The sequence below is a fragment of the Argiope bruennichi genome, chromosome 6, assembly GCF_947563725.1.
Source record: "Argiope bruennichi chromosome 6, qqArgBrue1.1, whole genome shotgun sequence".
Classification (NCBI taxonomy): Eukaryota; Metazoa; Arthropoda; class Arachnida; order Araneae; family Araneidae; genus Argiope; species Argiope bruennichi.
The window spans coordinates 87,021,883-87,038,388 of record NC_079156.1 but is presented as its reverse complement, the minus strand read 5'-3'; the positions used below and the strand labels follow the sequence as shown (position 1 = coordinate 87,038,388).

The 16,506-nt window shown below is 33.7% G+C and overlaps 1 protein-coding gene across 2 annotated transcripts in view; it reads left to right on the top strand.

Annotated features, from left to right (window-relative positions):
* Nucleotides 1-16,506, top strand: part of LOC129971617 (potassium voltage-gated channel protein Shab-like) — a 268,193-nt gene that overhangs the window by 4,007 nt on the left and 247,680 nt on the right. The gene's annotated exons all lie outside the window — the stretch shown is intronic.

Here is a 16,506-nt window from a genome sequence, read left to right as displayed (position 1 = left end):
ATATTTTCCCATGAAAATACTTGATATTTTTTTCCAGATACAGATATTTTTTTTTTCCTATTTCCTGAATAAATAGCTGTAGTCAGCACCTGCTTTACCAAATCAAAAACTATTTATATTAACATGTGAAACATTGTTTTATAACACAATTATTCGAAAAATATTATATTTAGAATGCGCAAAATTCTGTTGCATTTAAAACATAATGAAACTAACTTAAAGAAATATCAATTTTGAAAAACATTAAACTTATGACAGCTAACGAAAAATATATTAAATAAAGAAAAGTAAAAAAATATATTGGGCCGAAGATTTTATTAAAGGTCACTTTCAGGCAATAATTTTTCTGCGTAGGGCTACTTACATCCCAAAAGTAATCCCTTTTGATCCAAGCATCCTATGAAATTGAGATATTTCAGATAAATAAGAGTTATTGGACATAAAATATAAGAATTGAATTGAAATGCAATAAAAACTTTAATATAAAGAGTTATCTTCATGCTTAAAATAAAAATCTTCAAATGATATTTGAGGATTTCTCTATCGTGTTCGCACCACATGCCGAGTACAATGCGAAGAGTTTAAGGTGAAACTTAAGAAAGCAAAACAAAAAGCTAACTATTTACTTCCCATAGGCGAAATGCCAAATCGCGTTTTGTACCAGATTTCAACACCGCTTCTGTGGCTACGGAAAAAACAAAGTAATTTCGACTAAAATTGTCTTTACAAATCCTAATTCTATACCCTGTAGAATGAATACGTTTGCGGAGCATTTTTCTAACCTATTTAATTGATTTCTAAAGGAAAAAAATAATGAAAATGCTTTGACGTGAAAGAAACAGAATTTATTATATAAAAATGTATATCGGCGCTAGAAATGAAATGCTTCGTAAACAATAGGATTTATAACTGGAAAAAATATGCTTGTAAATCATTTTCATGACAAATCCCATATAAATCCATACACCAATCTTATTGGGTTTTATATTCGCCAGAAAAAATAGTGTTTTCGAACTTTTTAGTTAAACTTTTGCTATTATAACATTATAAAAAAATCAATTTAATATTCCAGCAGAATATCCTGCTATGTGGGTGGCAAGCTAGTCTATTTTCTATTAAAAATCGCGACTATACAACGGACTAGAATGTCTATCTTCTATTTTTATAGCATCCAATTATTTTTAATTATTATAACATTGTATATAAATAACAACTCACTTAGTTTCTATAGCATTTGGACTTATGTTTTGACTTTACATTTTGAAAATTTGTAGTTGAGAAGTGAACAAATGCTTATATGCCAATAGAATCTTTCGAGCAGATAGTCGGTGAAATCTAAGAAAATGCATTGGTAAAAAAGAATTTAATATCCACAAGCTGCTTATGCATTAGTATACCAGCATAACGCTCGCCCTGATGTACTTATTTTTTACTAGTTATGAAAAAAGTAACTATCTAATAAATAATTTCAGAAAATTAACAAGATGTATTATAAATTGTATAGAACACATTACTGTAATTGAGATAAAACAATTTATTCTAATATTAAATTAATGTATATATCCAGAAGGTTTTAGAGCTACTAAATTAATTTTTATCCAAATGTACTTTGAAAAATGGAAATTTCCATCCCTGAGTAATTTTTAATTTGAAATCAAGCGATATTTTATAGCGGAAAAAGCTAACTTTCAAAAATATGATTGCGTAAAAAAATTAGATATCACTTTCAAATTCCAAAATTATTTTTCTGTACAAATTTAATAATCGTGTAATTATTTTATAAATTTTGACAATTTTTTTAAAAATATATTTTGCATTAATCGCTTCTAGTAATCAGCCATTTCGTCTGGAATAGAATATTGGTTATATTGAATTTCATCAAAATCTTTTAGATATAACTTCATGTTCATAATTCACGCAGCTTCATTTTAACTGTTATGTTTTGTTTGTGTATATGGACTTTTCTAATGGATACCAATCCCATAATCCCAAGCTCTATTAAAAGCACGGTTCAGTTTTCTTCTAAATTTCGCGGCATTACAACATTACTTTCTTATTCATAAACATTATAGATGCTAAACAGAATCCATTTTCAGCTTTCAACAATGAAAGAAAATCTCATGATTCAATATATGAAACAATGGAAATAATTTCAATTTCATAATAACAACGTAATATCAGTTCTGGAAATTAAAATATTTTTAAAAAGTTAACATTTAGGAATAATTAGCAAGACTGTTAAATTAGCATCATTAAGGAGTTATTTTTTTAAAATTTTGAATTATATATGATATTAATACATTTTTGTGCGTATATTTCCGTAAGTTATTGCAAAAACGTACTAAATCTGAAATTCTAATTGAAATTTCAAAAATATCTCCGAGGTATAATATCTCCAAAGTATACTTGTCAAATTTAGTAGTTACAGGTCAGATGGTTTAGCCTTTGTTTGTCATACGCGCACACACAATCATCTTTATTATTAATGGGAATAATTTCCCATCATTCAATGTATTGCTGCAATGAAACTCAAAGCGTTTTCATTGTTTCATCAAATATTTCGTTATGTTTTTTTATATCTTTAAAAAGCTTAAGAAAGAAAGCTTATGTTATTAATAGCGCAGTTTACATGAATAGAAGAGAAACTACGATACCGTGAAAAACTACAAAATTCGAAAGGAGAATGTTTTTACATAGTCACTAATATTTTTAATGGCAATTTCATACATGTGACGTGACTCCTTAGTAATGTTCATTTACACAATGAGGAAGCGAAGACAATTGATTAAATAACGCAGCTCTTTAATGCCTGTGACAATTTAATACTAAAAATAATTTGTTGGGAAAGTAAATAAGAACATTTATTTCCTCAAACAAGCTGATGAATCTTAAGGTTTCGGACCTTCTTAAGTTTAAATACTTACTATATTTTTGGAATAGTTTGCTTGTTTAAAACTGGATATGAAATGACTTCGTTGATTGAAATTTGGTCAGTGGTTTTTATGCAAAAATGTACAAAGTGACCATACGAAAATATGTTCCTACATGTAAAACTAATAAAAGGAATGAAATCAAATTTTTTATAAATATTGAGCAAGACATGGAAAGCTGAATTCAGCAAAACCCCTTTCGCGCATTCATAAAGAGAAATCGTACAATATTTTGTAGACAGAAAAGATCAGCATTTTGTAAATATAACTGGGGGTGAGGGAATTATGAGATTTGTATTGATTAATAAAATACTTTTTGTGGTTCCGTGTTGTGTATCATTAATTTACCGTATGTGTAACTTTTTTTGTCACTCGAACATTCATAAAATTTTCCATAATTCATTTTCATTTCATTCTAATTATGGATGTATTCTTGGCCACAACAGTGTCAAGATCTTTCCATCTAGCAATTTTTGATACTTTTTGTTCAGTGTAATTAATTTTCTCTCGTCTTCCACAATTTATATGTTGCATTTGTTTTCATTACAATTATTAATTTTAGCTCCAAACATTGAAACTTATCTATCTAATATATATGCATATGAATTTTTAATTCAAAGCATAGTATGTTTGATATGTAACCTTCACATCAAGATTGTTGATCTGAGTCAAATTTTGGATCCAAATAAGCAAAGTAAAATGATCAAAAACAAGAATCTTGTTTTTGTGCGGTGAGGTTCAAACTAAAACACAGCGTATTATGAAAATATACAAGAATCTCTTGAGGAGAGCCCTTCCGCTGGTTATGACAAGTTTTGCTTTTTCTAGTATTATTCCTCATAAATACTTTCGAAATACGTCCAGTGAACGCATGTATTTAATAATACAATTATAATTTTAATTATATTTTTCTGATTATTCTTTAAAAATGTTATTAATTTAGTACAGTTTCCTGTAGACTGCGCGATTAATTATCTATTTTGTCCATAAAATGCATTTCTCCACGGACTAAGTATTTGTATTTGGAATTACTGAATTTGGCAGATAGTTACATCTAGAGTAGTATGCATTCATTAAAGTATTTATAAAAAATTAATCAGTTTTTTGAATAATTAAGTTTTAATTAATTTTTGATCTCAATAAACTCAAAAAAATAAACCCAATTTTATGTCATTTTAAATTTTAAAAGATGAGATCTTCATTTATATCAACTTCCGTTTCCGTGCATTTTTTATATTAATAAAGTTTACAAAATTAATTTTAAACAATTTTTAACATTTTTTGTTGCAATAGAAACCGATGCAATTTTATTGATTTATATAATCTTTCTAACTGTAAATTTCTGTTTTTAGATAATAATTTCAAAACATAAATTTTCATTTTGCTTATTTAAATATTAATCGTTTCAGACTGTAATTCTTTCTGCGAATTGAAAAATGTAAGACTAGTTAAGCACAAAATGCAATGGTGGATGCAGCAAGCCAAGAAAAGACAATACAAATGATTCAAACTTAAACAACTAACATTCTACAATGTTTCGGAGAAATTGCTAGTTTTTTTTTAATAAAATTCAAATACTCAAGTGGATGCTACTTTTTGTAAAGTCAATAAAAAAAATAAAGCACTTCAAAGAAAAGGGAAGTATCTGGTTTGAGTTGATGAAAATATACAATAATTGAGAAATACCTTTGCAAATCCTGTTATAGAATAATTCGTACTGCCCTTTTCAACTTTGGTAGGTTTCGGAATTGGCTAGGTATTGAGGTTGTAAAGTCTCGATCCAAAAACAGGTAGCGATATGATCAAATTTTTTTATTTACAGCTTTATTACATAAAAACAACTCTTTCTAATCTAGGTTAAATGAATGATGCTATTTACAACAAGAAAATTACACAAGAATAATTCCTCGAACTATTTCGAAGGAAACAACTTTACAAGAACAGCGAACAGGCTGTTGGCGTCTTAGGCTACTCCGGGGGTAGCTCTCGGAATCCACCGAATTTTCTTCGGGTGGAATTCTACGCAGAAGTCCGATTCACACGAAGCTTCTCCTCCTTGGTTCACACGAAGCTCCTCTCCCTGATTCACACGTAGCTTCTCTCCCTGATTCACACGTAGCTTCTCTCCGTCTTCTTCCGAAAAATCTCACCTTTTATTTTCCTCTCAGACTCCCTGTTACCCAATCACCGTTCAGAACAACCTGAATCGTCTCTGGTAGCCCGTGGGAAAATGTCCATTGATGATTCACCCTCCACCATGGGAAAAATGCAGGACATCTGGAGTGTTTGACACTGTCGCCTTTCGAAGACACGATTTATTTGCCTGGGAAACGCACGTGTGGTTCCTTATCTGGATTAGCACTAAATGGCCAGATGACCGTACTTAAAAGGAGGGTCTTCCATTTGGCAATCTGGAGGCACTTAACACTGTGGGAGTTTCGTTGATGAAGAATGGCCCGGAATGTACATTATCGAGTGTGGGAAAAAGGAATGTCACAGTGGTCACCCAGGAAGAAGCTGATTCATTACAGCTCTCCCCCCCTTTGAAAGGGGACTTTTGTCCAGTCTTGGACGAAAGTCACTACTGGGTCGTGGAACCAACTATCCCTTCTTAGAGGCACTCATACAATACAAATACATTTTAAAAAACAATTTACATTAAAACACTATTTACACATTAAAATACCGTTTACACATTAAAATTTATCACTAGATTTTCCTTTTTTTAAAGGTTACAGCGGCTCAAACCATCAGCATTCTGGTGCTTACTGCCCGGTTTATGTGTGACAGTATAGTTGTATGGTTGTAAAGCCAATGACCATCTCATCAATCTAGGGTTGTTACCCGCATTGGTTTTTAGCCAAACTAATGGATTGTGGTCCGTGACAATAGTGAAGTGCTGGCCATCCAAGTAAAATTTAAGCTTCTTTATGGCGTATACTATACTAGCACACTCTTTTTCAGTCGTGCTATATTTCTTTTCCGCGTCTGAAAATTTCTTACTTAGATATAAAATAGGATGTTCCTTGCCTTCGGAATCTAATTGAGACATTACAACTCCCATCCCTACATCCGACGCATCAGTTTGGACTAGAAATTTTTTTGTATAATCAGGGGCATGCAAGACGGGTTTTTTTGTCAAACTCATTTTTAATTCTTGGAATGCTTGTTCGCATTCGGGCGTCCATCTAATCTGCTCTTTCGTCATCCTACCTTTCAATGCATTGGTTAAAGGTGCGGCTATGACAGAAAATTTTTCCACATAGTGTGCGTAATAACCCGCTAGCCCAAGGAAAGCTCGTATCTGAGTTTTCGTTTTGGGGGTAGGAAAATCTATCACTGCTTTGATTTTTGCTTCGGCTGGTGTTCGAACGCCATCTCCTACCATATGTCCTAAATATTTCGTCCGGCTCTGTGCTAGCTGACATTTTGATGGTTTCACGGTTAGATTTGCCGCTCCTATTCTTTTAAGAACCTCGTCAACATGTTTCAAGTGTTCTTCCCATGTTTCGGAATAGATCGCAATATCGTCTAAGTAAGGTACTGCATACTTCTCACAATTCCCTAATATCTCAGCCATCATCTTACTAAAAAAATATGGCGCATTCACCAATCCAAATGGCATTCTTAGAGGGAGATACGTCCCGAAATTAGTTACGAACGCTGCTAACCGACTTGCGTTCTTCGTCATTGGAATTTGCCAGTAGCCCTTCGCTAGATCTAGTACCGTAATAAATTTTGCGGCGGAAACTCTTTCTACTCGCTCTTCTAAATTGGACAAGGGGAAGTACTCAGTTTTAATTACACTATTTAATTTTCGGTAATCAATACAAGGTCTTGGGGCCTTTCCCGGTGCCTCTACTAACAGCATTGGTGATGTATAGTCTGATTGTCCCATTTCAATTATTTTCAGATCTAACATCTGCTTTATTTCCGATTTCAAAATTTTGGCTTGGCGTTGTGATGTGCGATATGGCTTCGACCGAACCGGCTGATTACTGATCAGTTCTATATCGTGCTCAACTAGATGGGTTTTTCCCGGCTTATTTGAAAAAACTGTTTTATGTTTATGTAACAACTCTTTGAGTTCCCCAATCTGCTCCGTCGTTAACCTCTCTTCTAAGTTGCTACTTCGAGATATTTCCTCGAAATCGTACGCGTTTACGTCTCCCGTCGGGTATGCGATCTCTAAATCATTTTCCGTCTCCACATTCACTTTTTCCTCGTGGAACACTAGATTCACCTCCGCCAATCTTTTATGGTAAGGTTTCAACAGATTAACGTGAAAAATTTGGGGCTTGGCCTCCTTTCCTGTCATTTTCACTATATAGTTCGTTTCCGACAATTGAGATTGAATTTCGCCTGGCCCTATCCACTGTACTGATAGTTTATTCGGCATAGATGCTGCGAGCACCAACACTTGATCACCGGATTTATATTGGCGATGGACAGCATTTTTGTCATACCATAATTTTCTCTTATCTCGCGTCTCCAACATCCTGGTTACTGCTATATCCTGACAACGTCTCATGCGGTTTATTAAGTCGTACATGTATTTGGCTACCGCCGTTTCGTTTTCTTTCGGTGCTACCCAGTGCTCGTATAACAGCACTTCTGGAGTCCTTAGGTTTTTTCCGTGAACCAACTCAGCGGGGCTAAATCCTGTGCTCTCGTGAGTAACCGTTCTCAAAGCTAACAGAGTTGCGGGAAGATTTTTCTCCCAATCCTTCCCGGACTCTAAACATAGTACCTTTAGAAGTCGCTTAATGGTTTTGTGGAAACGCTCTACCGGGTTTGTCTGGGGATGCCGCACAGATGAATGAGTGACTTTTATTCCGAACTTATCAAAAAATTCTGTGGTTAAATAGCTAGTGAACGACGTACCCCAATCACACTGTATCTCACGGGGGAACCCCATTCTACTAAAAACGTTTAACATAGCATTTATCACTGTGATTGACGTAAGGTCTTCTATAGGGATTGCATCCGGATATTTTGAAGACATACACATCGCCGTTAACAAATATCGATTGTTTTTCTCACTAATGGGTAATGGTCCTACGCAATCAATATTTAATTTGCTAAAAATTTCCGATATAACGGGAACTAATTTGAGAGGGGCCTTTGTCTTCTCCCTTGGGTTACCGATTCGTTGACAAGGATCACACGAGCGAACGTAATTCTCGATATCCTTTACACAATTTGGCCAAAAATAATATTTTAGGGCCCTATCTTTCGTTTTAGTTACCCCCAGATGTGCCGACGTCGACTCGTGGCACATCTCTAATATTGCCGGTCTGAATTTTTTCGGCACAATTAATTGAGATCTCGGGTTTCCTAAATGATCTTTTGTTACCCTAAAAAACAATCCCTTTTCCTTTTTAAATCCCTCATGTCCTTTGTTAACGCGTTCCCTACATTCTTCCAAGGTTCCGCAGTCCATTTGAGCCTTTGAAAATTCTTCTTGAGTTATCTTGAACGGAGTGAATAAATCTTCAGCTCCTTCCCCTATCTCAATGGGTGGTAACGATTCTTCTCTCAGTTGCATTTCAGGTTCTATCTCATTCTTCCCTCCTGTCCCGCTTTCTATTCTCCTTGCTTTTCCATCCCCTTTCGCGTTTTCCCCCTTCTTTTGTGAACGAGTAGTGACAGCATTCACAGTGGCAATACTGATACGTTTGTTAAGTAACTCGGCCGTGGCGTTACTAAGAAGGTAAATTCCTTGATCGAGAGATGAATCAACAATAGCGGCCTTTGTGACGACCTCCCCGAACTCTGGGCTATTGAGCCTTACACGTGCCAGAGGCAAACACCTCAAATCTAAGTCCAATGGTTGTTTCACCCAAATTACCTCACCGGTAAAATCTGCATTACTGACGTAATTTCGTGTTACGATATCTACGCTGGCGCCTGAATCCCGGAGAATTTTAATTTCCGATCCGTTAACGGATCCTTCACTTATATAGGGAGCAAATAATTCATTTTCGTGCGCGCTTCCTACGTGATTTATCTGCTCTGTCGGTTGATTCTTTTTTAATTGAGGGCAGTTTGGCCTTAAATGCGTCGTAGACAGACATTCATAACATTGTAATTGTTTCCTCTGATCAAAATTGTCTCCCCTCCAATTCCTTTGTGGGGCTAAATTCCTCCACGATTTATTTTCATTGGGTTTAGCGTTTGCCATTCTTTCCGTCGCTTTATACTTCTCTTCTTCCTTAGGCGAAAACGGTCTGTTTCTCTCAACCATTTTTCTTTCGGGGAATTTTACAAAGTTGGATTTCGTCCGCACCGATTCGTAGTGGTCTAGTTTCTCGGCTAGAACAAAAGGATCTACGAACTCCGACCATACGTCTAGAAAATGGTCTCTTATCTGGCTCGGGACGCGTTTTTTTATCTGGTCGGTGATTAACAATTTCTTTAGCCCGGTAAAATCCGTTACACCCGATCCCGAAAGCCAACCATCTAAGAAATGTTCCAGATCAAAAATTAATTCCTTCCACAATGCGTTCGGTTTTTTCTGATGGCTCACGAAACGCTGCCTATATGTCTCAGTTTTTATCTTAAATCGTTCCAGCAAAACTTGTTTAATATGCTCGTAATCCTGAGCTTTGTCTTCCGGTTCTTTCGCTATGATGTGAGCCAAATCTAACGGCAATAATGACAGTAGTTGAGAGACCCATTCAGCCTCGTCAATCACGGCGGTTTTTAATTGCCTCTCTAGTAATGTCAGATAAATTGACATATCAGTTTGGTTACTATCAAACTTAGGCATTAAATGCTTAATATCTCTTCGCGGTCTAGAATTTTCATTTCGGCTTGAATGTGAGCTATTAATTTCCGAGGAATTAGATATTCTTAAACGCTCCAACTCAAATTCCCGTTCGCGCTGCCTTTCAGCTTGTAATTCTGCCTCTACGCCGCGCTCTTTCTCTGTTTTTCGTTCTTCCACTATAACTTCATATCTATCTTTTACGAAGTCTAAGTCAATATCTGGGAACTCTTTAATTTTCCTGATCAGATCTACTACTTTATTTGAAGGGTCAGTCTCGATCCCTAATTCTTCCGTCAGGGAAAATAAATCTATTTTCAACGCTCTGTTTAAGAAAGCCATTTCTTAATTTAATTCTACTTACAAACTGATTAGCTATCTTACTCTCAAAAAAAAAATTTAAGCTACACAAAACTCAACTGATTTTAAACACAAGGAACTCCTTTATGTATCAACACTACACATAAAACACAGTTGATTTATACAATACACAAAATAAATTCTATTAAATATTTCACCAGTTTTGAATAATTTACTGAAATCAGCAGATTTCTATTCAACTAATTACTGCAAACTGTCACACAATTTTTCATCTAATACACATTCGATAAAAGTCAAAGTTATCATTCATCGAATGCATTTGGTTCAGCCACTGAAACCTGTGGTTACATTTAGCATTTACAAGTTAATTAGCATCTACAATTTAACATTACTTCTATAACTTATTAACAGAACTTGTACACCAAAATTTTAATCTTTACAATTAGTCCCAACTAATTAAAAATTTCTTTACTGAATTGCTTTAATAGCCAATTCTAAAATGCTACACTGAAATTTCAAATTTTACTTCAGTGATCGACAGTTACTTTTATAATAAATTTACTGCCTCTAGAGAAAGGAAAGTTAGGAAGCACTCACCGGTGTGCAGGAGACTCGGAACACTTCGTCGGTTGGTTGATACCAGGTTGGAGGTAGAGGGAATTCCAGTCGAAGTTGAGTCCACTCGTCGAACTTGCGGCTGGAGAATTCCTTTCTAACTTGGGTCAGTACGCTTTTGCAGCTCAGCGATTCTTCCTCGCTTTGAGTTCCACTCGTCGATCTTGAAGTTGGCAATTACCACGCAACTTTTTAAAAAGTAACTTTAACCTAGATATTGTAAGTTTTCTCAGACTAGAAATCTCTGAGTCTGAAACGCAAGTCCAGTTAGCTAATGATAGCTTACCGCGCAAAGTTCTATCCCACCGCTGCCACCAAATATTAAAGCTGTAAAGTCTCGATCCAAAAACAGGTAGCGATATGATCAAATTTTTTTATTTACAGCTTTATTACATAAAAACAACTCTTTCTAATCTAGGTTAAATGAATGATGCTATTTACAACAAGAAAATTACACAAGAATAATTCCTCGAACTATTTCGAAGGAAACAACTTTACAAGAACAGCGAACAGGCTGTTGGCGTCTTAGGCTACTCCGGGGGTAGCTCTCGGAATCCACCGAATTTTCTTCGGGTGGAATTCTACGCAGAAGTCCGATTCACACGAAGCTTCTCCTCCTTGGTTCACACGTAGCTTCTCTCCCTGATTCACACGTAGCTTCTCTCCCTGATTCACACGTAGCTTCTCTCCGTCTTCTTCCGAAAAATCTCACCTTTTATTTTCCTCTCAGACTCCCTGTTACCCAATCACCGTTCAGAACAACCTGAATCGTCTCTGGTCGCCCGTGGGAAAATGTCCATTGATGATTCACCCTCCACCATGGGAAAAATGCAGGACATCTGGAGTGTTTGACACTGTCGCCTTTCGAAGACACGATTTATTTGCCTGGGAAACGCACGTGTGGTTCCTTATCTGGATTAGCACTAAATGGCCAGATGACCGTACTTAAAAGGAGGGTCTTCCATTTGGCAATCTGGAGGCACTTAACACTGTGGGAGTTTCGTTGATGAAGAATGGCCCGGAATGTACATTATCGAGTGTGGGAAAAAGGAATGTCACAGTGGTCACCCAGGAAGAAGCTGATTCATTACAAGGTTATTATTTTCAATAGGTGAAGGCAATGTCTTCCATTTCATCAGTTTATCTCATATATATTATATAGTTTGTCCAGTTTATTATTTATCCATAATTGTGCGAACATTTTTTTAAATAAATTGCACCATTATATATAAGTTAACAACACGCAGATGTTGAAAAAAATTGAAAGAAGCATCTGTTATGGCATTTTGAAACTAAAGCATTGTGATGAATTTTAGTTAAATTTATTATTATGCTTTAAATACTTAGATATTATTCAATCCTTTTACATCGATACCATTTGGGAATCTTGTGACAATGACTTGGTTTCAGGATTAAAGAATTGCTAGCTGGAAGTCAGATTACGTCTAAAATCTGTAGTGAAGCTGGGCCTGATGCAAGCTGAATCTGATGTCGAGGTCAAACTGCTTTCCGTTTCTCGACTGTGAGGATCTGAACTAAGATGCTCTTTTAGCTTATTTGATTGTGATTAAAAATTGCGATATCCGTCCCGAAATAGAACTCGTGGTGTGAAAAATACCTGTAATTTGTATGCATGAAAACAAAAAGCACGACAAAAATGTCATGCAATGTCACAATCAAATAAATGTCATGCAATTATCTCATTCAATTTGTGCAGGAAATTGGTTTCTTCCCAGTGCTCTATGATGCTCTTGAATTAATATTTAAAAAAATGGTAGGATGAAAATATAAAAAAAAAATCAATCTCTATTTTTAAGTCGGTACCAAATAAATAAACTTTATTATATGATAAAAGTGAAAAAATGTCTGCTGGTCCTCTAAATATTTTAAGAGTGTTAATTTGATGTTCCAACGAGCTAACTGAACAATTTTTGCCATTTTCCAAAATTTTCAATTATGGTAATAACAGTATTACCCCTTCAACTTTTGTCAAATAAGGCAAATGTTTTTATAAGAATAGTATCTTGTTCTACATATTTGTTAAGTAATAACGAGAAAATTTATGAAATAATTTCTTGTCTGATATGCGAGTCGATTATCCCCTTATTTCCTTAAAATTTAAGGCTTGTGATATTCTTACATTTTTATAATAATTTAAGATTATTCTGCTTAAAGGCGCAGATCTTTATCTATATATTTAAAATAATTAGGGAAAGCAATGCATTAGACACTCACTGGCCCGATTTCGACAATTTTTGATCCATATAAACATTTATGATCTGTAGATGCAGTATCAAGAATCGTTTGCTTTCCTTTACTTTCCATTTTCACATGTAGTTCAAAAAACTCTACTATACTATATCTTCTCTATAGGAAAACATACAACAATTCCCCAACCTCAACTACTGAACCAGTTTCGATCATTCTTTTCTCATTATTCCTAGAAACATCAGCAGCGATCAATTTCTCTTCTCTATTTCGAGAAATAGTGAGATGTAAAGTGCTGACACAGCCTTTAGCTTTAACAATTAGACTTCAGACAATTTCGTCCAAATGGCATTTTTGCCACTTTGAAGTATCTCTAATCAGAATGCTCCATCATTAAAATACAAATATAATTTACTTTTGTTTACTTATCGTAATTTTACCTTTGTTCCAGTTTTATTGAGCATGATGTAGATCATCAAAGAGGATTAACAACACTAAGTTATTCTTTTTAGCACTGACTACCTTCAATGACCATATTAATATTATTAATATAGTCATCATATAAGCCACTTTTAATGAAATAAATCTCATCGAAATATTGTTTTAAAGTATTATTGTATAATAAAGTAAACATTCTACTTAATTAGCTACGCTTGGCGAAACTTAGCGAAATTTGGCTAGCATTTTAATAATTACCATAGTTTAACCACTTTTTGAAATAGTGTATTCTGATTAATTTTTTTATTGTCTTTCCGGAAATTTAGCAAAAATTGTCATAGTACCAGATCGTTGCAAAATGAAAATAAGTTTTATAGTTCTCAAGAGTAAGCTTTATGAATTTTTGTACTCAAATGCTCTAGGACCAAATTGGTTGCATTGTCCGCTTGTTAATCAAAGAATCGCAGGTTAGACGTCAAATGACGCCAATGAGTCGATGTGTTTGAGAATGGTCTTTCTTAAATTGTCTTAACTAGGTGAGATATTTTCCTGTTCTTTGAAGTGGTGAAAAATTTCGATAAATGAATATTTTCTCTATTTCGTAATATGACCATGGATCAAAATGGATGAGATTTGTCTTAAAATAGCTTCGAGAATCCTGATTTCAATTTAACTAAAATTAAATTTTTATTAAATCATCTATTGCGAAAACTTCCAGTAGAATTCAGTCAATTATTTTTAATAGAAAACATAATCTGGTATTAAAGAGTAAACTAATGCTTTTGAAATTTTCATATCTTTATAAATAAATCACAAAGCAACTCACATATTTGCAATTCTGAGATGGACAAGATTTTTTTACAAATTAACTATAAATTTATCTGCTGTCAGTTAATTCTGTTATATTTAAGTATATGAATTAATTGCTTTTATCAAAAAATTGGGAAGAATTTTGAGTTATGTGGCAACAGAAATTTTTAATTGTTACATACTTGGGTAAAAATTTTAGATTACAGAAATTTTAAGTTAAATCAATTGGACGTGAGAATTATTTCTATTTCTCCTAGGCATTCTCTTGGCAGAAATTCTGGTCTATTAACCTTCTGCACAAAACTCCTAAGCTAAAAAAATAACTTAAAATTATATATGAAATTAAGCCTCCAAGAAAGATTCCAAAATTTATAAATTCTATATAATATAATGATTATTTTTAATTATAATTACTTATTGCCAGCTTGCAATAAACAATTGTTTTATGTTGATATGATGTTATGCTGATGATACTCTTACTGTTTAAATCTTCAATATATTGTCAGCAGTTTTTTCTTAAATAATACTTTTTTCACTTGCATTGAATTATATACTTTCAGGTAGTCAAGTAATGTAAATGATATGTAAACAATTAATTAGTCTCTATAAATAAGTTTCAACTACTTTATAGATTTTTGATTGTGTGCCTTGGGTTTCATTCAAAAATAGGATAAATATTTTTTAAATGTATATCCAAAAATGTATTCTGATCTTGTATGTGATATCGCTTAATATAGGTTTATATGTATTCGATTTATAAAGGTTTTCTGTTTTCTCTTCTGTTAGATTACAGTTAAATGCCGTAAATATGTATATTAAGTTGGGAATTTCAGATTTTCAAATGTCGCATGCATAATTTTTCCATGCTAAATTCATCCGAGATATTGCTTTTTTTTTTTTTTTTTTTTTTTTGCACATTTTCTGCGGTGTAAAAACTATAGTTCATAAAAGCAAAACCTCAACAGTAAAGGATCACATATAACTGAAAAATGATGCATCATAAAAACAGCAAAAATAAAACACCAATGAATTTATCTTTAAACAAGCAATTATTATATACAAATAATATAAATTTATTTCGTGTATTTCGGAAACAGTTCCAACGATTTGGATCAAATTTTATATTTAGATAAGGCTTTGCTTTTTAAGTTGATCTGTATTGGTGCATTTCCGATTTTACCCACAAAAAAACATTTTTTTATAACTATTAGAATAAGTATATACAACTTCCTCTTCGAAGTGTGGACAGCGCAGTATAGTAGTCAGAACAACATGAATGACGCGTGTGTTGCGGTTCCTCGGTTCGAGTCGCGCTTTTTGCTTTCTTTTTTTACGTATGTATTTATACTTAACATTTCTGCTTTTTAAGTTTATCTATATAGGTATTTTTTCTGAAAAAACACGATTTTAGTTTGTGTGTGTGTGTGTGTGTGTGTTCTCATGCTGACAATATCATATAGCGTCATATCGGATCCAATTTCCCCATGGTAAAATTAAGTAAATAAGTCAAATATGAGTAATGATGGATAAACTGTAAAATGAATACTGTAATTTAGCAGATTGTTTCGAATATCATATTAACCCTTTCTAGGTCCGTGGGGAGTATAATAAGCTAAATGAATCCCTTCTCTTATTCTAATTTCAAGCCTAAAAATATTTTAACATAATATGACTAGAAAAAAATGGCCCTTTAAAGGGTTAAACTAAGCGCATTCATGATTTTTTATTTAAATGACCAGTTCATAAGTAGGTAAGATTGAAAAATATTCATATGTAATCAGTGTGCGATTCGTATTTAAATATTCTCCGAAAAAAACCCAATTTTACACAAACCCAGAAAAAAAACTGCTGAGTGATGCTAGGTTTTTCAGGTATTAAAATATAAATTTATTATTCAGTAGAAATTTTTCCGAACAAGTTTCTAAATAAAATTCTTAAAGTGTGAATGTTGGGAAATACAAAAACGATGAGTTCATTCGCATTTCTACTACTACGGTTAGAAATGATTTTGCTATTTTTTTTCTGTCAAAAATAAGAATTCGAATAAAAATAACATTTACATTTTATGCAGATATTTCTTACATTACAATATGTATATTAAGTAAGAATTTTGATTTTATTTTTTGTTTCGTGCTTCTAAATACAGCATATTTCAAACAGTAAAAAATGAGTGGATGTGTAAAAAGTATCAGTAATTCTACATCCATTTCAAAAAGCATGCGCAACCTTTCCTCCCCTGATCTCTTCCTTTCCTGCATCAACAGGTTGCCAAATGCGCGAAAGCGAGCGCTTCGGTGACTTTCCCCGCGCATCTGACAACAGGCTTCTCTCTTGTTTAGATTTCGATTTGAATGGGAGCGCCTTTCCAGGTACAAATTAACACGATAGCGGGAATCGTTTGACAAATGGAGGGTG